The sequence below is a fragment of the Danio rerio genome, chromosome 1, assembly GCF_052040795.2.
Source record: "Danio rerio strain M-AB ecotype USA chromosome 1, GRCz13ab, whole genome shotgun sequence".
NCBI classification, from domain to species: Eukaryota; Metazoa; Chordata; class Actinopteri; order Cypriniformes; family Danionidae; genus Danio; species Danio rerio.
Window position 1 is genome coordinate 40,831,883 of NC_141021.1, and position 26,572 is coordinate 40,858,454.

General features: G+C 32.9%; 1 protein-coding gene and 1 long non-coding RNA gene across 4 annotated transcripts in view; one reads left to right on the forward strand and one right to left on the reverse strand.

Moving 5' to 3' along the window:
- The window catches only part of glra3 (glycine receptor, alpha 3), a 108,727-nt gene that overhangs the window by 67,369 nt on the left and 14,786 nt on the right, over positions 1 to 26,572 (reverse strand).
- LOC147846950 (uncharacterized) lies at positions 13,619 to 16,311 on the forward strand. The gene is made up of 2 exons (XR_015476740.1): positions 13,619 to 13,703; positions 13,970 to 16,311. It is a non-coding gene; the product is annotated as an uncharacterized LOC147846950 (long non-coding RNA).

A 26,572-nucleotide genomic window follows, 5' to 3' on the forward strand; every position in this document is an offset into this window, starting at 1 on the left:
CATATTATCAAAAATACTGTTAAAACTGTAGGTTGTTCCCAGCAATAGTCCTCATACTCCCTGCATGCATTTAGTGTTTTGCTAGCCAATCAGTTCTGCTGAGATAATTATCCAGGAAAAATTGTTAGTCATGATTCATGCAATCCTCTTTGACACAGTCATTATAAATTATCATATGGAAATGAGAAAGTCTATAGTGCACCACTGGCCCTTTTATTTATTTATTTTGTTTTGCAATTCATGCAGAAATCTAAAATTAAATGAAACGAAGCAATATCCTTTCTATCCTGTATTATTGTGGCATAGAATACAAAATTTACATTTACATATAGAAAGTGTGAGTCATTATTTATAATTCACTCATTTTTTTTAATTATAAATACTGTAGTTAAAACAATCCAATAATTAATATATAAATTGAACACAAGGTGGTTTATAGGGATATCATTATTTGATATTTATTTATAATAATATAATTTTATTTATAGATTTTAACACTTAAAGACTTTTTATACTGTAAAAACGGTACAAGGTACAAGATACAAGATACCTTTATACAAGATACAAGATACAAGATACCTTTATACAAGGTATAAAGGTACAAGAGCTGTCACTGGGGCAGTACCTTATCAAAAGGTACATACTTGTATCTGAAGAGTCCATATTAGTACCTCAAAGGTACATTTTAGGTGCATTTGGTTACTGATGTGTATCTTTGCGGTACCACTAAGGACTTTTTAGGTACAAATATGTACGTTATGAAAAGGTACTGCCCCAGTGACAGCTCTTGTAGCTTTATTTCTGAAAGTATACACTGCTAAACATAAGTCGCTCATAAAAACAAAGTATGAAATAAAGTGTTTTTATAAGTATTTTGATTTATGAGGACTTGATTAATTTCTTTCATTTAACGCTTTTTATGCATTAAACAAATATAAAGGTGCCATGTTTTCATGCATGTTTAGTTTAGTCATTTACACCAGTGTTTTAATTTTAATATTGCTTTCCTGGCTCTTCTTTATGAAATTACCCTAATCTCTAATCAAAACCAATGAAAACTATTGTTATTCTTACCAAATTTTCCTTTAAAATAATACTCAAATATCATATTTTTATTTGATATATTTGACAACAAAAATTTCATTAGACCTGAACAAAACATAACATCAAACATTTTATTCAAATTCATGCCTAATAAAGGCAGAGAAACTAAGAATATATAGTTGTGTATATACGTTTGCGTGTCATGGTAGATTTATGTGCTTTGTGAGAACATGCAGGTGTTACGTCAGTGCACTAAACCTGAACCATGAACTGCCATCCATATAGTGTAATCTGTGACATTTCGGTCAGCTGTGTATCAAGCAATGTGACAAGATTATATCTACAGAAAGGCTTCTTTCTGGATTCTGAAGCTTCTCGTTAAGTGTAAGATCAACACAGGTCAAAGGGCATGCAGCAAGATTAGGATTAAAAGCATGTGACGTAAAATTACTGACACTCGCTGCTCTGTCCCGCAAAAAAAAAAAAAAAAAAAAAATCATCTTGTGAGGCAAAAACAAGCACACACGCACGCACACACACACACACACACACACATAGACGCAACTCTGAGGCTGCTTTGCTCAGCACGGATCAGCTTTGCTCACCACTGTTGACACTGACATTCCTCACAGCACTCTGTTGCTAGTTATTCTCTGCTGGTTTCCTCTTATTTTTCTGTAGCTTTGAGTTCTGTTGTTTTTGCTTCAAAGCTCTGAGACCAGGCAAAACTAGATCATTTTAGAGTAAAGGGAAGCGAATGAAACTTGAGCGAGCTCCATTGTTTCTCCGTACTTGGCAGGAGCAGCTCAGAGGATGAAAATGATTTGCTTTCTAGCTTTGTTCCAAAGCCAATTGCAAAATAATCACAGTCTGCAATCATCCAGGAGGACCACCTTTCCATTGCTCCACTTTTCCACATCCAGGGATTGTATATTGGATTTTATTTCACACAGTTGTCTATTTGAACATAACTTCAACCTTTCAAACCTTAACTGTTAACTTAAAAGAGTTTATTAAAATTTCAATTGCAGTGAAATATATAATATACAGTTGTCAGAATTATTAGCCCCCCTGAATTTTTAAACCTCCTGTTTATCCCCCTCCCCAATTTCTGTTTAATGGAGATATTTTTTCAACACATTTCTAAACATAATAATTTTAATTACTCTTCTCTTATGACTGATTTCTTTTGTCTTTGCCATGATGACAGTAAATAATATTTTACTAGATATTTTTTAAGACACTTCTGTACAGCTTAAAGTGACATTTAACAGCTTTATTAGGTTAACTAGGCCGGTTAGGGTAATTTGGCAAGTCATTGTATAATGATCGTTTGTTGTTCTGTAATTTCACTCTGCTTCAAATCGCATGTACAGAAACATGGGATGAAATTCCCCCCTAAAGTATAGAAAAATAATGTGTGTAAATTAGAATATTGACATGGCGTGTAAAATTATAATATAATTATAATATCATTTATCTAAACGCAGAATAAGAAACATTGAAGATGTGTACCAAAAGATAAAGAGTGTAAATCAAAAATGAAAACACGTTTAGACAAAATGAATTTTTCCTGATAATATTTTAATGTTTTGTGTGCTTCCTGTCTTTCTGATACCATAGAAACAGCGTCTATTTATCACTAAAGAGTGCGTCTGACAGTCAAGCACTTCTACATGAACTGACTGTTATGAGGATTGCATAGGAGGGGCAAAAATGCCTGTAATTGAAAGGAAGGGAATCACGCCATTTTTATTTTTAATTGAAAGTGTTTTCATGCTTAAATAAAATGAAAGCACAGAACCGATTCACATTTAAGAGTAAGGGGTGGTTCGTGGTATGGTGTGTAGGGAGGATCAGCCATTTAATGTTTATTGCCACCCTTCATAGAAAGATAGAAAATACATGAGAAATACAGGGAAAAAAACTGTACTGGATAATAATGGGAATACAGGAGAATCCTGGGAAAAACAGGAGGGCTGACAGATTTTAAAAAAGCTTACAAGTGCCAATGGATATATGTGTAGCCTTTAACCGAAAACCACACTATGGTTAACAGTAAAGCTTATTTGTGGAGAACCCTAATCATTTGTCAGTCAGTAAATATACAATGTACTCCTATTATGACTAAGATAGCAGTGTTGACGGATGTTTGCAATTGTCTGTATGTTTAGTGTCCATCATTTATTGTCTCTGATGTTTCTCAGCACACTTCACTTAATAATCGAGACTTGCATCACTTCTCTTGTTGTCCATCGGCTAAGAACAACAGCCAAATGCCACACAATGTGGCAGCATTTCAATATTTTGTATTCAGAGTTAAAATATCGAAATAATAGTAAAAATAGCGACATCAGCAGTATTTGACCAACTGCAGACATCATGCACTGTAATCCTAAAATAATAGCAACCTAAGTCCAAAATAAATGTGCAATGTAAAAAATAACATAAAACTAACATTAAAGTTCAAGATAAATGTGCATACTTGGGTTCCAAGTATTAGATATGGCTGATATTCTGTATCCTGCTCACTGAAATACCACTTTGTTTGTTGTTTGGATGACAAAAAGTTGAAAAGGTTAAATTCTTGGCTGGTCTGCCTCAGCTGTCCAACAGCATTCATCAATGACTAAGATTCCAGGCTTTACTGTTCACAGAGGCAACGCTTAATGCCGGTTACACACTGCATGATTTTTGGGATTGCTGTTGTCGGATTGATGCTCTTTTCATAGCACACATCTGTCTGGGGTAGTAAATTTTTTTTTTTTTTTTTTTTTTTTTTTTTTTTGTGTGTGTGTGTGGAGTACTCGCATCACATTTCGGCTGGATGAAACGGTGTCATCTCTGCCTGGATTAAATAACATACAGTATGATCGCACATGAGAGTTCACACACAAGACTAGATTTCTATCAAAAACGTTAGCCCACAAGAAGCTTGTAATCCAAGAAAGTTAAAAGAAGGAAATAAAAGATAATAATATGTTAGTTACTCATGTTCGACCATATGAGTTCTGTTGCTTTGAACTTTGCATTGTCTTGCATGTATGTTGCTCTCTCAATACTAATTTCTATTTAAACCTAGAAAACTTTCAGTCAAAAACAGGTCCAAATACAGTACACTGATTGCTGAAAATATCATAATCATCAGTGATTCATCACTGCTCACCCTAGATCTATAAGATAATAAAGACATCGACCTACAGTATTTGTAAGCTTAAATTCATTTACCCTGCGGAACATAAACAAAGCTGATCCTGACCTGGATGTTTTAGCTGCATAATGACCATAGCCAAGGTTTGTCCATGTTAATTGGCAGCCTTTAATTACAAATAAATATTGTTTTGCACCATATTTATTTCCAAATATCATGTGTCCCTATCCATGTTATATTTAACTACCAGAAAAATGCTCCTTAATCAAAAACATCTTGGGACAAGATTTTAACACTGAAAGATTTTATTGTAAGACAGGTAGCAACTCTGTTTGTTTGCTTACAACAGTAACTTACTGTATATGGGGCAGAGTTTACCTAGGGTATAAAGTAAATCAGTTGCCATTCACAAGTACCGGTTTCCCACTTTTATCTGTGATTTACACCAAAACTCTACTGTGTGTACCCAGCAAGAGCGGTCACAAGAGGTGAATCTGAATGCATGTTAACAATAATGAGATTATACTTATAATTGATTATACAAGAGGGAAATAATGTCACTAAACAAACAAGACTACAAACACAAAGGACTGCATCCCAGTACCTGAATAACTAAGAGCATGGTTGTCTCAAATTAAGAAACCAAAGTCAGGGTGATCTACATTTGTTTTGTTTTTTGTTTTTCCACATTCACCATAATAAAAAACAGCTTGTAAATCAAATAGTGCCACTTCACAGTTTTTCTTTTAGAGTGACAAAAACAAACTACTGGCACCTGATACTTTTGAGTTATTTCCTCTCAAGCAGCTACAGAATGTTTGCGCCAATTATCTATAGCTATAGACTCTATGCAGTGTTGTTATAAAACACTGAGACAACAACATGGTCAGCTTTTGCTTCAACTGATACCAACAAAGGTTCACGTAAGTCCACAAGAGGCCACTGTTGACTGACTGGCTGATTAACCGACCAATCGCCCCCATTCCCACCCCCCCTCTTTTCTAAACTCAACCAATAGTATTTTAAAAAACACAAATTGACCCACCCACTCCCTTCCCTTAACCCGACTGCAGTGTTTTAAAAAGCAATCCAGAAAAGCCTGTTTTTATTTTATTTTTTTGCCAAGTTTTTAGATTTTAGCACATTCTCACCCTCTTATTTACTTGTTTATTGAATTTTTTTGGGTTCTGTTTTTGTCTTACTGCTTTCTGGAACCGTTCTTCACTGGACTCAAACCCTGTCATCGCGGTCAACTTCTCTCTGCATTTCAATTCCATGAACTTGCATGTCAAGCTACCAGACAAACTGGTAACATTGGAAAAGCTGTCCACATGCAGGTAAGCAGTCAGCTGGTAAACAAGAAAAGGTATATGTATATGGGGTATAAGGTATATGGGGCTATACCGCCCCATAGCATTCGTTTTAAAGATGAAATGCAGCCGTACATAGCTCTGGCTACATAATTCGTGATCAGCAGAAACGTATATAGGGCTACATTTTCAGAATAAGCCTGTGTTGCACAAAAAAGTACATTTGACAGTAGTTATTAAAAAAAAATAATAGGGCAGTATGAAAACAGCAAATTTAGCTCCTTTTCACATTATTGGGATTTTAAAGGGATATTTTATTGACAAATAAATTATATTTTTGAGTAGTTCTTTACACAACAGCAAATAAATACTACACAATCTCATGTCACAAACAATAACTAAAATTTGTAATTAAAAATGTTTGCCTCATCCATCTATCTCTCCAAACTTTTCTGGCAGTGTAAAGACAAGGCAAACTATATGATTGCAGTGCTCTTTTCTCTGGGAAAGGTTTTAAGTTGGTGCTTTGCAAGGTGATCTCAATGACAACCTACCGCTCTTCACCGTGAAGCAAATATGGAAGTAACTAAAACTGCAATTCATCAAAATTCTGTTAGTCCAGTCTACATAATAGAGCAAATTTCTATTGAGCCGAATGTCAAAATGGCCAACTTTAAAGCAGAAAAAAAGGTGTTTACAGCCTGCTATGAAAAACTGTAAAAAAGCACTCATATCCCTCTTAACTGGGTGCTCAGCCAAAAAACGTAAAAGGTGCAAATTAAATATTCATCAAAGGCGGCAACACCAAAGCTCCAAAAATACAAATGTATTAAATTAAAAAGGCTGACACAAAGCGTATAATGTTTCGAGCCACACGGCTCTCTTTATCAGACAGTGTTCATCACAATCAGGTGCTCCTTTTTGCACACTTTCCTTGGCATATACTTAGTATTTTTGTGTTGTTTTATGTGGCTTTACACAGTCAGTTGCCTTTTTAAATTATTTCTTACAATTATCAGATGATATGGCATGCTGTGTGCACTTTATTGTGCTCACAAATCATATACGTGACCTCCATCTTCCAGGTGAGTGAAATTGTATACTTATATACCATATATAAATGTATTTGTTTTATTTAAGATCATGTATCATTTATAATTTTCTTTAGAACTTGAATGCACTTCAGAGACTGACAGATTGATTAGCTGCATCAAAAACGGTGTCATAAAGTGTTATGATTAGATTTCATAAATAGCCTTGCATTTACTAAAACAGACTATATTTAAAGTATTTAGAATTAATTTGCATTTTCTTCTTGTAGAAAAACATGAACCATGCTTAGTGGTTCAATGTATTACAACAGTGTTTTTAAAAGACTAAACACTTTATTAATTTAGTATACAACCAAGCACATGTGGTCAGAACACAAACGGGTTGCAGGTAATGATGTATTAAGCATTTCTCCCAAAGAAAACCCCATCTAAGCAAAATGCTAGCAGGCGTCTGTAGCTCTGCTCATGCCCTGCCTCTTTGCCCTTGTTTGGTATCTCCTGGTCTGTGTGATGACGCACAAACAAAATAGTGACAGTTGGCCATGCCTACTTGTAGTTTTCATTTGCGTTTTTCAGAAACCTAAGGGTGATGTCATGGATACTACGTCCATATCTTTTACTGTCTATGAGTGATCTATACAACAAGCTCCGCCTTGTGGATGTATGCAAGAAAAACATGTATTTAAATCATTTATTAAACAACTTTTCAGATTTGCAAAAATGTACACAACACTCCCTAGTGGATTTGTAATTTGGAAAGCACAACAAAGTGTACCCAGAGCAATGTAATTTTTCTAAAATGTAGGCTGAGTCACATATTTCCAGTGATCCTGGGTTGACTAATTCTTTGATGTCGACTCAGTTTGTCAGAGTCTTAACCAGCACTGATGTTGCTTCTGAAGCTGACAGAAACTTTAGCATCTGTGTAACACCCCCTGGCCATGAAGATGGTGTCTCTGCGATAGATCTACCTTACTATGCAGAACTGAACCTCCCACCTTTGCTCCCAGGAGCAGTACGTAACCAGCAAACCTCCAATTATCAAGCTCCTTCTCAGCAGAAAGAGCCAAGCTTCCAGCAGCATCCGTCTCTCTCTCTCTCTCTCGCTCTCTCAGACTTTCCCTTAAATCCCAGCCCAGGCAGAAACATCCTCACCAGTGAGAGCCATCAGCCATGGATTTTGCCCTTGCAGCTTCTTGAAGGAATTACCTCAGGGTCCAAATGTCTTACTGGTTTTCTTTAGCTACAGATATATATTGTCTTTGACACTCTTATTGCCTCCCACCAATACCAGAGGAGGCTTTTTGGAGACGGTTAACATGGAAACCACAGGCCAGTGAAGCATCAATGGTGGTCAACAGAGCGAGGAAGTCACGGATGATGCTCACACTGGAGCCAATCGAAGGGGATTGAGAAGACGTCGTGAATGGACTCCTGTGGAGGCTGGAGGGAGAATACCGACATCCGTAGATTGCATTCTACCTCACTGCACAGATGAATCAGTGACAGAAATAACATATGGTTAAAGCTAACTAGCAGTTCACGCACAGGCCTGCTCATACACAAACACACACACACACACACACACACACACACACACACATACCATTTGGCTCCTTTTTAGCCTGCCTCTATGGCATTTCTTCGTATGTTGATTTATTTAAACAACAAGGGGACAGTATACATAAATCAACTTTACTCAAGAATGTAAATGTACCCAAATTTGCCCAAAGCCTAATTGTTATTTGTAATCTCTTTAATAACCAAAAAAAGTCCAATTACTCAATAAATCCCAATTTAGGAACAAGACTGAAATATACAAATGAACAACAGATTATACAGTAAAAAAAAGAAATAATAATAATAAATAATAATAATAATATAAATTAAAGAAATAAACAAACAAAGAAGTAAACTCTTTCCAATGTAGATTATTAAGAAACAATTTCTTAGAATGATGCTTAAATGATTTAAATAATACACATTATTTAATTCATTGAGATATTGAGATACATATTTAAGAATGAAAAGGTTTAAGTCTTATATTTTGAGGTGATCTCTTCATTCTTTGCAAAAAAAAGTAGAAGTGTTAATTGTAAGCTAGCATATTATTGACTTAAATGTGCTTATACAGTCAATAAATTGATACATACTGCACAGTTAAATCATAGCATTTAAAGAATATGAAGTTAATTGTGGATATAAATCTGAATGCATTTGGTTGCTATCCCGTAAAAGATGTGAAAGTGATATGCAAAGGCTGTTTAAGATTTATTGACTGACTAGATGGCAGATGCTAGACTTACTAGCTAGGAACTAGTGATTGCACTCCTGTTTTAAAACACATGCAAGGGCAGGTTGCCAGATTATCGACACCAATAAGAGTGTGCCTGACTATCGAGCCTGAGAGCTGATTTAGGGCTTTGCTATATTTAGTGTTAAATGTTAAAAATGTGAGTTTGAATGCCATTTTACATGACATTTATTGCCATACCACCAGATTATAAAAACAAAATAAACCATTTGAAATCGAACTTTAGATCTTTCATTCAACAAATATCAGTGATTCAGCATGTGCATATAATAATGTTAAAGAGATTTAACATGTATTAATTAGATTTTAAACCTTACCATTTCATTGGAGTGCAGTAAGAGCACTATTCTGTATTTAAACTTCTGTCGTGTTTCGTCTGGTGCAAACAGCTAAATTGATTATCACTGCAAATCTCGTCACATAATGTGTTGTTAGGACATGCTGTTACAATGTAACCTGCTTACTTATTGTTCATGTTGGTGATATTTATATTATCTGTTAATAAACAACCACCTCATGTAGAACTCTGAATCTGTGTCTCATTTCGGAGTCTGCTACTTTTCACCGAAGGTTGCATTTCGGTCACAGACTGAGAGCCTTTGTTACTGAATGAATGAAATATGCTGTTTTCCACAAAGACATCGGAGTGCTGCAATATAATTGGCTAAACTGGCATTGAGCAGCTTGAAGGTACCCAAACAAAGACAGACGTTCCAGCATGTGACGCACATTTTCAAAGTAGAATATCTGACTTCAGCATTGTTTTTCATAAAAACAAGAATGTTCTTAACATTTCGCATGTTTCTTAAATATCTGCAAACATATTATGGTATTTTTTTATGCTTTAGAAGAGTCAAAAAATTACATTCAGCACCTTAATCTGTTTATGAATCTAAAGTTTTTACCACAGGCTCCCTTTTAATAAAGAGTGACCAATGGCATTGATTAATAATGGACAAAAATTATTGTTTGTGTATCTCTTTTTTTTTTTTTTTTTTTAAATGTTACATGTACTGTAAAAGGTGGTCTGATCCAGTGCACATCTATATATTAAAAACACATTTATTGTATTTTTTTTTTTAAATTCAAACTTTAATCACAATATGAGAGAAGCGAAGAATAATAGAAGAGGTCAGACAAAACATAGAGATAAAAGAAAGGGTCAGAATGTCAGATAAGTTGAAAGAAGGATAGGGCAGTACTTTGAAGTTAAGGATTGGAAAAAGAAGGCAGCATTGGATGGTTGAAGACAGGAATGACCAAATGGACAGATTGACAGAGTATATCAGTGATAGAATGAAACAGGATGGCGAAGACAATTAACTGAAAACATCAGCTCACAGTGCAGCCATTATAAATGAAGAGTTATAGCTTCACCTTTACGGCGTGACAGCCCAGACTTAATCAAAAACACTTACCATTCACACAAGCTTCACTTCACAATCAGACCCAGTCAAGAATAAATGCCAGCAGACTCAGGATATCCAACATCGGAAATATGTCAGGGGATTATTAGTGAGATGTTTAATTGTTGTGTATTGATATAGGCTGCAAATTACAGCAGAATGTTACTTTTATTTTTTTCGTAAATACTTTTATGTTATGCATATTAAATATATTCTTAGTTTTTCTGGATTTAATAGGTTTGGATTTGTGTAAAATGTTGTATTTGTTTTTCTCTAATAAAGTCTGTCATTTCTTGCAAATTTCAAATAACCATAATACAGTTTGTTTTGTTTGTATTTATTTGTTACAAAAAATTTAATTTGGTCTGAAAATATAAATGTCTTACAGCATGGAACATTTTTGTTATGTTTGCTAAAAAAAAAAAATGCTGTAAATGGCAACAGTTCTAGTTGAACTTATAATGATTTAAATTTATGATGAATTCAGTCAATGTTATGGAGTAGAACAATTCAAAAGTAAGGAAAGTTTAATTTAATGTTCGAGTTGATTTAATCTTCTAGCTGTAGTTGTGTTATTGATTGTTTTATTATTATTTTTTTGTATAAACTGTAACTGAGACTAGTTCCTCTAAAAATGTGATTTATTTCTATAATGTCAAAAATGTGATTTGATGCTCAAAGATATGTTTTACTATCATCAATATTGAGATTGATGGTGTATATAAATTTGTGGAACCCATAATACAGTTTTTAAAGGTTACTTGATGAATAGAAAAGTGTAAAGCAAAATTGTCTCAAAATTGTTCTCACTTCTATTAGAAAATCCATTGTTGAATAATAGTATTCATAGAAAAGACAGACCTCACATGTTTATTTGTTTATACTATCATAATTTCATTTTATAAATAATCTACTGTAAAAGCAAAACTCTCTTTAATGTCTACAAATTAGATACATTTCCTGTCTTTAAACAGGAAATACATTTTTTGTTATTTTACGCAACAGTTTTATTTGAACTTTGGACTTGACATAATGGTGAGCACAGTCAATGTCACTATGGAGTATGAACCTTTCAAAAGTAAAAAAAAAAGGTTAATTTAATCTCTGGAGTCTAGTTAATAGTTAATTTATTGTGGATTTTTAAATGGAATAATTAGTGGTTGGCTGTTATGGGCGTAACGTGCTGCGTTAACATGAGACTCTTATCGTGCGATAAAAAAAAATATCGCCGTTAATCTATTCTCTAAGTTGGGTTGGGAGCTGGGTCCATTAATTCCATTTCTGTTTAGTTCAGTTATGACTTGAGTCAGATTAAGGTGATCAAAAATCACAGTTTCGAGTTTATCTAGGCTTACAGATCAACATTCATGTTTAACTGAAAAAACTGTTCGTAAACACAGGTACATCTTATTGAACATAATTTATTTTCATCACCAATTATCATAGTAGAACAGTTCCTCAAGCAGTTTGTGATGCATTTGGAAACAGGAGATGAGCCGCTGGTCTAATGCGGGACCTGGCTTGAGAAACCCTTTCTTAAAGACTTATTTTTTGGGTAGCGCACATATTCTGAATGCCTTCGGCAGAATTCCAATGAGACATTTTTAATCTAGATTAATCTAGCTTAATTCCGAGATTAGAAACTAAGGTAAAAAATAAAATTCTGTTTCTTCTGTTATAAATTCCATTGCCAATTAACAATATTCATAAAAAAAGTCTTAAACGTTAATTTTATTTGTTATTTCTACTATAAATTATGTAATTTAGAACTTAAAATAATCTAAAAGCAAAACTCCACCTACAAATTGAGTTTATAATTTGTAAACAGACGTCACGGTGGCGCAGTGGGCAGCACAATCGCCTTACAGCAAGAAGGTCGCTGGTTCGAGCCTCGGCTGGGTCAGTTGGCAATTCTGTGTAGAGTTTGCATGTTCTCCCCATGTTCCAGTGTATGCAGTGTACGGCAAACGTATGCTGGATAAGTTGGCAGTTCATTTCACTGTGGCGACCTCAGATTAATAAAGGGACTAAGCTGAAAAAGAAAATGAATTAATTTGGGAATAATACATTTTGTAGTATTGCTTTATACAGTATATTATATATAATTTCAATTAGCTTATTTGGTGAACCGTGCAGCAAAATAACCATAGACAAACAGCACATCTTCTCATTAAATCTATAGTAAATGTGTGAAATGTATCCAGCTAGCATGAGTGGAGTGTGGCTGTGGTTTTTGTTGTCTCCCCCTGTAGGCTCCAGTCTCATTGGCTTGTCATTGCTGTGGGACAAACATTTCTCTCTCCCCCACCCTTAACTGAATCCACAGCTAAACGGCAGGATCGGTGTGACCCGTCCTGTCAGCCTGGTGTTCTCCGTGTCGTCTCGCTCTGCTAATACGAGGAGGCTGGACACTATTTGGTTCCTTTGTTTTTTTGTTTTTTTGGTTCTTCGCCTCCTCTGTGTTGTTTTTGTGTGAGATGCTGATGGGACTTGTGGTTTTTATCTGACGGGCACAGACTGGCCATTGGCGTTATGTGTGCTGGACTTGCTAATGTGTCTTTGTTCATTAAGGTGCTAGTTATTTTTTAATGTCAGTGTAGGGGAATGTGTTCTCACCGTATCCCACACCATTTCAGTCATGTAAGCTTTGGTTCGGTATTAAGCATTATTGGATGGATGTTGCTCTGACATCTGCTATTCAGATAAATAAAAAATCCAGTGACATCAGCCTGATGAAATAATACCTCAATCGGAAAGTGATATGACTGAATGATTTCAAGCCATTGAGTCAAAAAACAATAAATATTAACAATTTTATAAATGATTGAATGAATGAATAAAATGATTAAGTTTTTTTCAAATTAATTATTTATTTGAATTTTAAAATAATTAAATTATTATTATTTAACAAAAAATATTTTTTAATTATTATTATTATTTTTTACTTTTTATAAAAAATATTTTAAAAGGTAATATTTTATTTATTGTTTTTTGTATGGGTAGATATTTGTGAATTAAGATTATATATAATTTATGTTGTAATATGCAACATTATTTAAAATAATAATAATAGTAGTTACTCTTTTAGTAGTTTTACTTTTATCTAGTACAATAACAATATATCTTAGATTATTTTATTTTTAAAATGTAACAAATAAAACAATATTGATTAAAAATCTAATAAAATTATTTATTAATTTATTAACAGTTTCTTTAACTGATAGAACTATTGTTATTATTGTTGTTATTATTATTATTATTATTATTATTATTATTATAACACATTGTTATGATTTATTTTGTTCCATGTTTGTTTGTTGCTTTTTTGTTTGTTTTTAGCTGATTATGCCTGATTTGTATTTATTAACTCCTTTGTTTCTTCAAATGGCTGACAGACAGATTTTGGTACAAGCAGAAAGAGAGCATGTAGCCTTCTGAACCAACACATTCCACTGCAATTCGTAACTTTTTCATTTAGTGGCTAATTCGTATGAATTCGTACGATCCAATTTGTACAATTTAGTACGATTTGCTCATCCCCCAATGACGGTTGGGGTTAGGGGTGGGGTTAGGTGCCATGCCTCCTTTTTTAAAAAACCTATCATTTCGTACGACTGAAATCGTTCAAATTCGTACGAATTAGCCACTAAACTGGCAAAACGTAAAATACTTACGTTTTCTCGTGAGATCAGGCTGTTCTGAACACATCAAAAATACTTTGTTGTTCTGTCTGCAGTCCATGCCAGTGCTTCAAATACACATCATTTGTGGTAAGAAAAGCAAAGTACTGTATATTTAATTAACACTGCTATCACTGACTACTTATGATGGTAAATTTACCAACAAGCATCCAAGTATCTATTCGTTTTTGTGATGAGTATCATCCCAATGATTCAAATGCACACTGATGCAACCCTTAAATGAAGTGTATTGTCATCTACTTATTGTATTGATTTTCTAATGGTTCCTGCTAGGGATTGTGAACAACTGAAAACGCTTTGTCCATCCAACATTTAGCAATTTTGAGGACGTTTTAATCCAAATGAATCTACAAATGAGGAAAGGTGCAAAATAAATACTTACCCAACATAATCCATTTAATGGACAAAGTAGAAACAACTAATCCGCCACTGCTACAGTATCTTGATGGTTGATGTTTCTGCTTAATTGATAGACAAAAAGGCTAGCCCTCCCCCATTGCTCTCTGTTATCAACATGCACACCATTGGCAAATACTCAAAAGGGTGTGCTCATGTGTGTCTATGTGTGGTCAACCACTAAATTGGTAGTAAAGATAAATGCAGTTTGTGTGAAATGACTTCCATTGCTTGGAGGTAGTGGTACGTCACAACAATCTGTCATTATAGCTAAATCAATCAACTGAATTAAAAATCTAGCTACATAAACAATGAGACCTACTAGTAACCGGCAGCCATGCTTGAGATCAACATTGCCAATAGTAACAATCATGTTAATCAAATTCAATCTTTAATACATGATTTTAGTTCACCAGAAACCAGATTGCATTCAAATGTAAACAAGGTTTTCAGCTTTTTGACATTATAAAGCATTTAAAAATATCCTTGGTTTAGAAGATTGGTGGCTACAAACAAACAAACAAAGAAACGGAGCAATTAAATGGGGACTGTAAATAAAAATGAAGCTTAAAACCAGAGCACGTGGATTCAAACAGTGATCTGAAGACACGATCGCCTCAGTGGTTCCAGCAGTATGTGGAGCAGATGGAAGTTCATATGAATATCCAAAGCCATTATTTTTACAATTAAAAATACTTCTGACTTGCTCAGTTATGATTCAGTTAATATCTGTTTCTTATATTCCTTTTCATACTGCTTTATACTTGATTTTTAAGTGTTATACAGTTACAGTTTATATATTTCTTTGCTTCAAAAATAAAGCTTGTTGTGATTATACTAATAGCTGGTAATTGCCCAAATAATCATATGATTGGTTTTGACCATATCTTAATCTGTTGTGAATAAGAATTAGCTCTGCTCTGATGCTCCAGTAGCAACATGTACAGTGAAATACACATGTACAAATTAATAACACTTCAGTAGTAAAATATTTTTTTTTACAAACTGAGTAGACTACTTGTTGAATGATAATCCTTTGAACTTAAGTGGTGGAGAGGTTTATTATAGAAGGAGTGAGTGAGCTATCCTTATGCCACCAGACTAACCTGGTTTGTTCTTGAGCACTCTGCTTAAATAGATGAGTTTAAGTTTATTGGCATCATTTCACTCCAGAAAAATGACAGTAAGAGCTGTGTGATATGACATGGTGCATAAATGTGCATGAATGACTATGAATGATACCTAGAAGTCTACCTGCATTTGTTGCAAAGATATACTGCAAAGTTCTCAATATGTAACGAAATAAATATATACCATGTTAATAGTTTATTATTAAATCCTGCTTTAATGGGAGTGCAGTTCCTGCTAGTTCGCCAGTGGCGCTATTGCGCACAGAGTCTGTGTATAGACTGCAGCAGAGTTAGGGAGAACTGCTGTGGGTGAGCTGGGTTTGTGTTAGCTCCACACTAAAAGATAAAAATATCATTTAAATGATTGATTAGATGCAGCTTTAAAAGTCTATCACACTTTATATACATTTATTGATCGACAGAGTGGGTTTTCTTTTCATATTTGTTTGATTTTGATACTTTTGATCTCATCTTGATATTTCCCCCATGTGCTTATACAGCAAGTGCTAATGAAGTTATATGTGTTTTAGATGTGGATGCTAAGTTAAACCGTGTTGCTCTCACTGTTACTGCTCTGTGTGCAGGTAATTTTCTATTATATATTGTGCTCAGGTATTTAATGTGTTTATTCAGCGATATTAGTTGCGCATTTTCTGTATTTTTATATTTCTATCTTTGTTTTATATAATAATGATCTAAACTTTCAAGATAAAAGCAGCAGAGTTAGGGAGAACTGCTAAGTTAAACCATGTTGATCTCACTGTTACTGCTCTGTGTGCAGGGCAAAATAAAATCCTCCTCATCCGAGTCCAGTGTGTGTGTATTGCTGAAGGGTGAATGAAGTGGGTTCGGGAGTAATGTATAAAGGTCACAAATATACACTATAAACTAACGAAAGATACATTTGAACAGATTTTATGCCTCTTTGGGCTGGCACTGAATAAATATACACTAATCTATATATACTGCATTTTGCATTCTGACAAGTCATGCATCGCTGCTTGCTTCTCAAAACTGCTCCTTTATTCTTTCTTTATACTGCTGTTAAAGTCGACAAATTAAAAAATGAAGCACAAAATTACATGAAACTCCAGAGGAAATGTGGATAGCCTGGTGTAGCAATGACATGAATCGAACTATGTGCTATAGCATGTAAAACGGGATCATGAAAGGAACATTCAAATAGCAACTCATGTGAACACCTTAAAAAATATATTGTCGTATTTAGATTAGGGCAATCAATTTGACTACTGATGTCCATGTAAACGTAGCTATTGTCAAACTAGATCAATTGCACAGCCCTAGTCATTCAACCATCTTTAAGATCAACTAGGTTTTCTAACACACAAAGCCAAACACACACATAAAAAGCTGACTGTCAGACAGCATGTCTCGTGAGTATATTTAACAAGTACTTAGCATCTGAAAAAAAATACATCTTTAGACTCTTTTTTTTTTCTTTTTTTTCTATAGCAAAGCATCATTTTATTCTCTCTCTTTGGATCTTCATCCACAATAAATGTAACATGAAGGTCCTTCCATGATGCTCCCCTGGAGTGAGGGCAGAGAGCGTGTGAGGGCAGAGATTATCAATTTAATCAGGGATCAGAGAGACACTGGGAGATTCCCTGGATGTATGATGTCCATCACAAACACTAGATGTAATTCCAGTCAGGCAGAACGTGCTTTACAGACTAAGCAGGCTGTGGAGAGCTCAGTTTGCTTGCAACTGTGTGGTGAAGCCACTGTCCTAACTGAATTTCTCAAAAGAGTGATGGCAGATCAGCTTCTTGTTAGTGTTAGAAAGTCCAGACTTTAAAACCAAACAGGCTCTTAAAAAACTTAATGTTTTGAAAAAAATGTTTTGAAAAAAAAAACACACATAAGACACATAAGGATTTTCAGCATTTGGTGATTTTATAGTCATCCAAATTCATTTGTCTGAGTTTCTATCGTTTTGTAAAACTTAAATGGGCCATACAGTAGAATTGTGACATCTAAAATATTATGTATGGATATATATGGACAATGTTTTAGTTTATACACAATAGTTTATCTCTGAGTATTTTGTTTATCAGATAACTGAAAAGCTACCTTTATTGTTGTCATCAAATATCGGCAGTTGTCATAAAGATTGCACCAGCTCTGATGCTAAAACCCCTTGTGACTTTATCAGGGCTGGAAATCTAGCAAATATCTAAATATTAATATCTGATTGAACATGTGCATGCCCACGTGCTACAGATAGAAACAGAATTCTTGAGAGTTTCACCCCTTCCCAATCATTCACCTGAATTTAATACCTGATTGCTTAATCCCAACCATACCTCATAATCCTAACCCTTCCCACACAACTAATCCCAACCATACTTTATACTGTAGTAGGAAGTAAGGGGATGTATAATCTGTCAGGGGTGCATTTCTTAGCACTACACTTGGTTCTTAGGATTATTAACTCAGATATCCACTGCAAAGTAGCTATGTTTTTGTTTTCCTATTTTATGCTCATTTTGGATTTGCGCATAACAAATTGGTTGATTGAAATGCCAAGATGTGCATTAATTTTGAAAATGCTCATCAAAAACATATGCACATAACTGAGTAGGATAAACATTTTGGAAAAGAAAATATGCAAATGAACTACGATGGAAGCACTTTTACCAAACAAATTGTAGTATGTGGATTATAAAAGGTCATGTGATTTTGTTGTAGAAGATCATGTGATGATAAAGTGTATGAATGGACAAACCAGCAAGCTGAGCACACTGTAAAACATTTGAAATTATGTTTTGGTTGTTCAAAAATGCCTTAACCCTTTTAATATTAGTGTTATCATTTTATTAATTACCTTCAGAACTGTCATGAGAGTCTGTGCTCTGCGTCTCTCACCTTCAAATGCCACTACACGTTCATTGCATGCCAGCATTTGTTTTTTGGCACAAGTCATTTATGAAATAAGGAAAAGATTCACGCAGCTTCTCAATTCTACCGCAGCAAATTATGTTTTTACTTTTAATATTTGCCGTCAGTTCATTGGCAACTGACGATTTTGTTCTCTTTGACTTGTTGGATAGAAGAGCTGCTTTATTTGCACTTCTTTTATGCATAAATTAAATTCACATCTTTGGATTGAAACAGCTAGTGAGGAGCTATGGAGCTATATTTTTTGCAGACATCCCTGAGTAGAGCCAGACAGAATCTGCTTCTAAAGAATCTGAAATTTTTTCCTTTTTCTGCTCACAATTTTGTAAAAAAAAAAAAAAAATCTGGATTTATGTGGAAGGATTTTAGGAGTATCACAACTAAAAACTGAATATATGATATAAAAAATAATACTTTTTTAAACTTTTGTTTATTGTTTACAATTCAATTCCATCTAGAGATTTGGTAAAGCAAATTTGTTAAATCTTTTATTTACTAAAGGACAGAAAATATTACTTTACAAACTGTATTGTAAATAAACCATAAGAACATTTTCATATTAATCAATAATGCTACTGAAATTAATTAAAAAACTCAATCAACTTAAATTTACACACATTTACACAAGTAATTACATAGACTTAATGACAGGCTAAAAATCATAGATTCTGTGTGTGCCTACCGAAGAGAAACACTTGTCATTCCAGTTCTGTTATTGGTGCTTATTGCATATTCTGTGGCAGTTTCAAAGTGAAATGTTTATTACATGCTGCAAAAAAAGCCTATTTCGGTTTTCTTAGAAACAGATGTTCAGATACCAGCTGTTCTAAAAGGGTTAATGATTTTGGTATGTATGAAAATAACATCTCATGTACACATAACCTCACAAAATTTGTTAACAAAAAAAAATAGAAAAATAAATAGTTGAAACAACCAATGCATTTTATTTTGTTTTACACAACTTCGATATTTTTAGTTGAAACGTGTATCACAGGACACATACCTAAGAGTTTAATTTAACTTATATAATTTAACCAAATTAACCAAGTAGTGCCATTAAATTGTAAATAGTATCTTGAAAAATAACTAGTAAAAGATTATGTAGTCATCATGGTAAAGTAATTAGAGTAGAAATCTTTAATATGTCTTATTTATTAAATACAATAGAGAATTAAATCTCTATTTTAATGTACTGTAACTAAACAATTAATGTAATGCTGTTGTTTAAAATTAATAGTATTACCCTAGTTGTATAAACAAGTGCACAGTCTTGTATTTAATGAATGAATTAATATTTTATTTTGTTTAAGCCAATCTACTGCACTTAAATAGTATGGTTTGCTCATCCAAAACCTCTTAATGTTTTGAGGTGATATATATATATATATATATATATATATATATATATATATATATATATATATATATATATATATATATATATATATATATATATATATGTTTCTTAATAATCATATATTTAGTGTAGTTAGCTCAGCGTGCGAGTTTCAAAGCAGCTGCCAAATTTAGAAGACTGTCCTATTTTTGCCGGAGCCACCCTGTGGAGTCAGGCTTTACTGAAAGACGAAAAATCCTGGTTTTAGCGCTAAACAGGTGTGAAAGCTCCCTTGCGTGTTTGTCCTGCGGGAGCTGCTCAGGAGAGATATACTGGAATATATCAGTCCAAATCCAAATGCTACATGTCTGATTATGTGACAGAATGATCTTTCTCTACTGCCAATTGATGCAACAAACTCATGCCAATGAGTAGAGTCCACACCGAAGGCTTTCTGTGCTTTTAAACATGCTTTTTATATAGTTTACTTTGCCCCTTTTAAACCATCCAGTCCAGATTATTATATGCTCATATATGAATGTATATCAATAAATTGCTCTTACACATTTTCTGCTTTTTCATAGTTTTTTTTTTTTTAAACCATAAACCGACATATCAACCATTTGAGTTAATTTGTGTAGTTTTCCATTTTAATTGCCATTAATCAGAGTATTTTATTTTAGTTCTTAAATTTAAAAGATAAATAAGTTTTACTAATGCATTTTACCTTTGATTAATTTCACACTTCTCAGAGAAGTCACAAATTATTATTATTTTTGTTGTCGTTGTTTGTTAATTGCCTAATAAATGGAAATACAAATTTGACTTTAAACAAGTTTTTGACAGATTCCTAAATATGTGTTTTGCTCTTATGACAGATGTTTTAATCAATTTACTAAACACTGAACAGTATACATGTATATTCAGGTATGTATGTGTATTTGTTGGTTTATTTAATTTTTGTTCATTTGTTTAATTTTGGCGAAGCAGTGGTGCAGTAGTCAGTGCTGTCGCTTCACAGCAAGAAGGTCACTGGGTCGCTGTTTCGAGCCTCGGCTCAGTTGGCGTTACTGTGTGGAGTTTGCATGTTCTCCCTGCACTCGTGTGGGTTTTCTCTGGGTGCTCTAGTTTCCCCCACAGTCCAAAGATATGCGGTACAGGTGAATTGGGTAGGCTAAATTGTCTGTAGTGTATGAGTGTGTGTTAATGTGTGTGTGGATGTTTCCCAGAGATGGGTTGTGGCTGGAAGGGCATCCGCCACATAAAAACTTGCTGGAAAAGTTGGACTAAGCAGACAAGAAAATGAATGAATGTTTAATTTTTGTTTGTCTAATTAAACATTTATGCTAAATAAGAAATATTTATTTTAATAAAAATTAAATATTTAAGTAAAAGTGTTTGACATATAATATATTTCAGTTTAAGTTTTTTTTATATATATTTCAGTTATTTTAATTTTAAAATTGTTTTAAGTTTAATAAAGATTAATAACTAGAGAATAATTCTGGGTAAGCTGCGTACCACTGTTTAATCACTGGATTTTTCATATTTCTAATAAAATATTTTTTGAATATTAGTATTTTTTTGATTTCTTAAAACAAAAAAAGCAAATAATGACCCAAATGAACATATATTATTTTGAGAAACACTTTTCCATTGATTAATGATAGCGTTTTTACTAACATTAAATATCAATAATCTATCAATAATCTTGTAAATTATAGTTCAACATTAATTATTGCATAAAGGTTCCTGCCTGGTCTATAAGCATGTAAGGGGATCTGAGATCAGGTTGGTCTCAAGAGCTCTCCTTAGAAAAGGAAGGAAAAGGAGGAGATATGGTGGAAGGTGGAATTCTTCCAAAACGAAGATAGAGCAGTAGGGAAAAAACAAACAATCCATTTATTGTAAGCTTAGATCACTCTGATTGGATTATTACTGATTACAGATGAGCAGCCAATCATGCTCCATCATATAACATGCTCCTCTCAAAATTAGTTTATGAAACTTCGCTTGAATGCTTAATTTCCTGAATTGTTGAGTACAAATAAATAAATAATTTTTGTAGTTTGTATGAATATTAAAGACTTGAGAGACTCTTCAGCACTGGCTCTTTAGAAAAGGGAGAAAAAGGAGGAGATGGGGTGGAAGAGGGAATTCTTCCAAAACAAAGATAGAGCAGTAGGAAAAAAAAAAAAAAAAAACAATCCATTTATTCTAAGCTTAGATCACTCTGATTGGATTGTAACTGATTACAGATGAGCAGCCAGTCGTGCACAATCATATCACATGTTCCTCTCGAAATGAGTTTATGAAAATCCACTTGAATGCTTATTTCCTCATTCTTCAGAACACTGAACTATCTTTGCCAGATGTTTGAGGAAAAGCTGATAAACAGTCACAACATTCAGCAGATCTGTAATATTTCTCAGTTACTCTGTATGTGAGTGTGACCCAAATCTGTAGATCTTTGCCCTAAGCTGCCCTAAGTCGGGTCACATTTATTTATGTAGCACTTTATACAAAGCAAATATCTTTACAAAGAAAACAGGCATTAATCAAAAGCCCATTATGAAGTTTTTGTTCAGTTGATTGCACACATTCAGTTTCACACAATGCTGGTTTTGTGCTACACTATAAAAATTGCTGTGATTTTAACTGTAAAAATGCTCTGTTAAATATGTAACCTGATTAACAATAAGTGTCTTTAAAATATACAGCGAATAACCATAATATGGAAGAAATATATCTTTAGAGGTTATAATAATAACTTTTATATGCCAAAATTCCCTGCAAGACACTTAATATTTTTCTTTTTTTTTGTTGACATTTCTATTGCTCTTTTTAGTGTTATATGCATTAGACTTTTATGTTACATCTAATGTAATAAATAATGTGTATTGCTTTACTTTTGTTTCATGTATCTTACCATTATGATGTTTAATAGTACTGTGAATGACATCAGAGCATCTTCTATACCAGGGGTCATCAATCTCATTTCTGGAGGTCCATTGCCCTGCAGGGTTTAGCTCCAACTTGCCTCAACACACCTGCTGGTGTGTCTCAAGTATACCTAGTAAGACCTTGATTAGCTTTTTAAGGTGTATTTGATTAGGATTGGAGCTAAAATCTGCAGGACACCGGACCTCCAGAAACAAGTTTGGTGATCCCTGATCTATACAGTGTATTAGTTTCTCTTCTTGTAGAAAAGCTGTTTGTTTGCTTTTGCTCATTATTTGACTTTCTTATTGTCACTTGCTTCAGTTGTAATTTTGTCTGTTGGAACAAAAGTACAATATGTAGCTTTTAGTACGTTTAAACAATGGTGTTTAAACCTAATAAAATACAGTAATTTACAGTAAAATTTTGATTTGTTTAAAAAATATATATATTTCTGAGGCATTTTAATAATAATAATATTCTGCCTACCACAGCTGCATTTTTGTTTAGTTTTTTTTTCCGTATATTTTACTTTTTAAATAAAGTATAGTTGATTCAGCTCAGATCAATATGAATATCACTGCTGGAAAATCGCATTCGCTGTAGCATAGCCCTAACATTACAAGTCGCAATCTAAATATCTAAAAAAAAAACTGCAAATGAGATTCATGAGATGTATTGAGAACAAAGAGAAAGAGACGTTGAGGTTGTGAATTGCCATGAGATTTTGTTGGATGAAGCTCACTCACTTGTGAAACTGAGCTCTTGCGTTTTATCATATTGTGAACTTCTATTGTGTTGAACACACACATGTGCTTAATATTCTGTTTGCATCACTAACAATGGACTGATTGTCTGTGGCTCGAAAGATGGACTGAGGAGGCACTGCATCAATACTTGGATCAATGCAGCCTCAGATACTGAGCACAGCTATCTACACCTTTCATCTTCTCTTCATATATGAACAGTAATGTAATATCCTTTATACACATCCACGCAAACACATAACGATCAGATAATTTCAGCAAAATGTATCTTGATAAAGCCTCAAGCCCACAAATCCATAATATATATGTCCACCAGGGAAAAAAAGTGTTGACTGAATGAGTGCAAATACAGTAAATAAAGAACTTTTTTAGTTTGTATGAATATTAAAGACTTGAGAAATTCTTCAGCACTGGTTAATATATTAATGAACCCAAAGATGTCATTTCTAATGATTATTTGGTTTTTTTCATGTAACTGGTCACATTTTACAATAAGGTTTCATTCGGTAATGTATTTACTAACATGAACTAATTATGAACAATAGTTTTAAAGTATTTATTAATCATAGTTTAACATTTACTGATGCAAATCCAAACCTAATCCTTGTTATCATTAGTTAATGTTCTGTAAGTTAATATGAATTATCAATGAATAACTGTATTTTCATTAATTAACATTAACTAATATCAATAAATACTGTAATAAATGTTTTGTTTAATGTTTGTTCATGCTAGTGAATACATTAACTAACATTCTCATGCAACCTTATTGTAAAAGTATTTAAGTGTTACCACTTAACTGAATAAAATATATCAAACTTGTATTTTATAATGCACAGGCTTCATTTACCTAATCATTTATGGACAGAATATATATATATATATATATATATATATATATATATATATATATATATATATATATATATATATATATATATATATATATATATATATATATATATATATATATATATATTTTTTTTTTTTTTTTTTTTATGTAAAATCAGCTAATCACTTTTTACAGTGTACAGTATGTATGTGTTGTAAAAAAGTCATTTGTTAACATCAATGCATTAGTTAAGATTAATTAACCATGAGCAGTACAGTATATTATTACAGCATTTATTAAATCTTTGTTTAAGTACAATGTAAAAATATCCATAAAATCTGTATGTATATATGTGTGTGTGTGTGTGTGTATGTGTGTGTGTATGTGTATATATATATATATATATATATATATATATATATATATATATATATATATATATATATATATATATATATATATATATATATATATATATATATATATATATATATATATATATATATATATATATATATATATATAAATATATATATATATATATATATGTATGTATGTATGTATGTATGTATGTGTATATATATATATATATATATATATATATATATATATATATATATATATATATATATATATATATATATATATATATATATATATAACGGCAGCTGTGGTTGATAAAATTTAACAATCAATAATACACTATGAACATAAAATAAATGTTCATATTTTGTGGTAAATTACCATCTTTATTAAATTACCATACTTTTTTGTCATAAAGGATATACTTTTTATTTGTTTTATTTAGTTTAATTTGATGTACTACATTACATATAACTGAAACTATAATGAAATTAATAATAAAATTTAAAAAACTGCATAGAATAAATAAAACAAACAAAAATAAAATAAAATGATAAACAAAGATTAAAATGAACAGTTCAGAAATGTAACAATATTCCCCACACTCACAAGCCTTTATTATCCTATATACTAATGAAAATGCTCTGATGACTGCTAAATAAATATGCAGCTACTATAGTGGCTTAACTGTGTATCAGGCCTGCCACAGTGGCTGAAGCTCTAATCTGCTCAGGATACATACACAATTCACCATTCACTGCATGTGGATTTGCCTTCAGCCGTGTTGCATCACTCCAGCACCAGCTTTAAAAACTCCTTGATATTTCACAGGGGCCCTGAAACCTGCTGCATGTACAAATCATGAAGTATTTATTCGATTAAACGGATTAAGTTTGAACAAATTTGTTAATTTAATCGCCCTCAAGTGGTTTCAAATCTTGTTTTTTTAGTACACAAAAAAAAATGTTTTGAAGAATGTTGGAAACCACAAAATCTCTTCCTTTGGGTTTAGCAGAAGAAAGAAACTCAAGCTAGTTTGGAACAAATGAAGTAAATAAATAATGACAGTTTGTTGTTTCTAGGTGAATCTCTTTAACACCCTTATTTTCTTTTTCTTACATTCTTACAAGATGTACACAACACCTTACTTAGTCTGTTACTGTGTGTTTTCAAACCAAGTGGAAACTGGAAACAAGTTAAAGTGGTCAGAGAAGACGTGTTTTCATTGACAGAGTTTATTCAGCTTTAGTGAGCATGAGAAAAACAGGAAATCTCAATCTGAAGTAAATGACAGCAGTGACACTGATGTGTGAGCTTCATGCATCGCTGCCACAGGGCAACATAAATGTCACACTTGCAGCTTATTTCCACCACTGTGTGTCTACCGTGACCTGCACACTTAACTCAGGTAAGAGCTTCCATCCTGGCAGCTCTTTTGACTGTATGCTGGTATCACAGCATCACTGCTTCATCAGTTAGTAAGTGACATAACTGCTTAGAGGTCATAATAATGATTACTGATGTTATATATATATATATATATATATATATATATATATATATATACATACAGTGAGAGTAAAAAGTATTTGATCCCTTGCTGCTTTTGTTGGTTTGTTCGCTAAAAAAGACCTGATCATTCTGTACTTTTAATGGTAGATGTATTTTAACACGGACATACAGAATATCAAAAAGAAAATCCAGAAAATAACTTTAAAGAAAATATTTTTAATAAGTATTTGATCCCCTAGTATGCATTAGGAGTTCCGGGTTTCACAGACCAGTTAGACACTCCCAATCAACTTGTTACCTGAATTGAAGACACCTCTTCTAACTAATCACCTGTGTGAAAGACACCTGTTCACAGAATCAGACAATCAGACAGATTCCAAACCCTCCAACATGGGT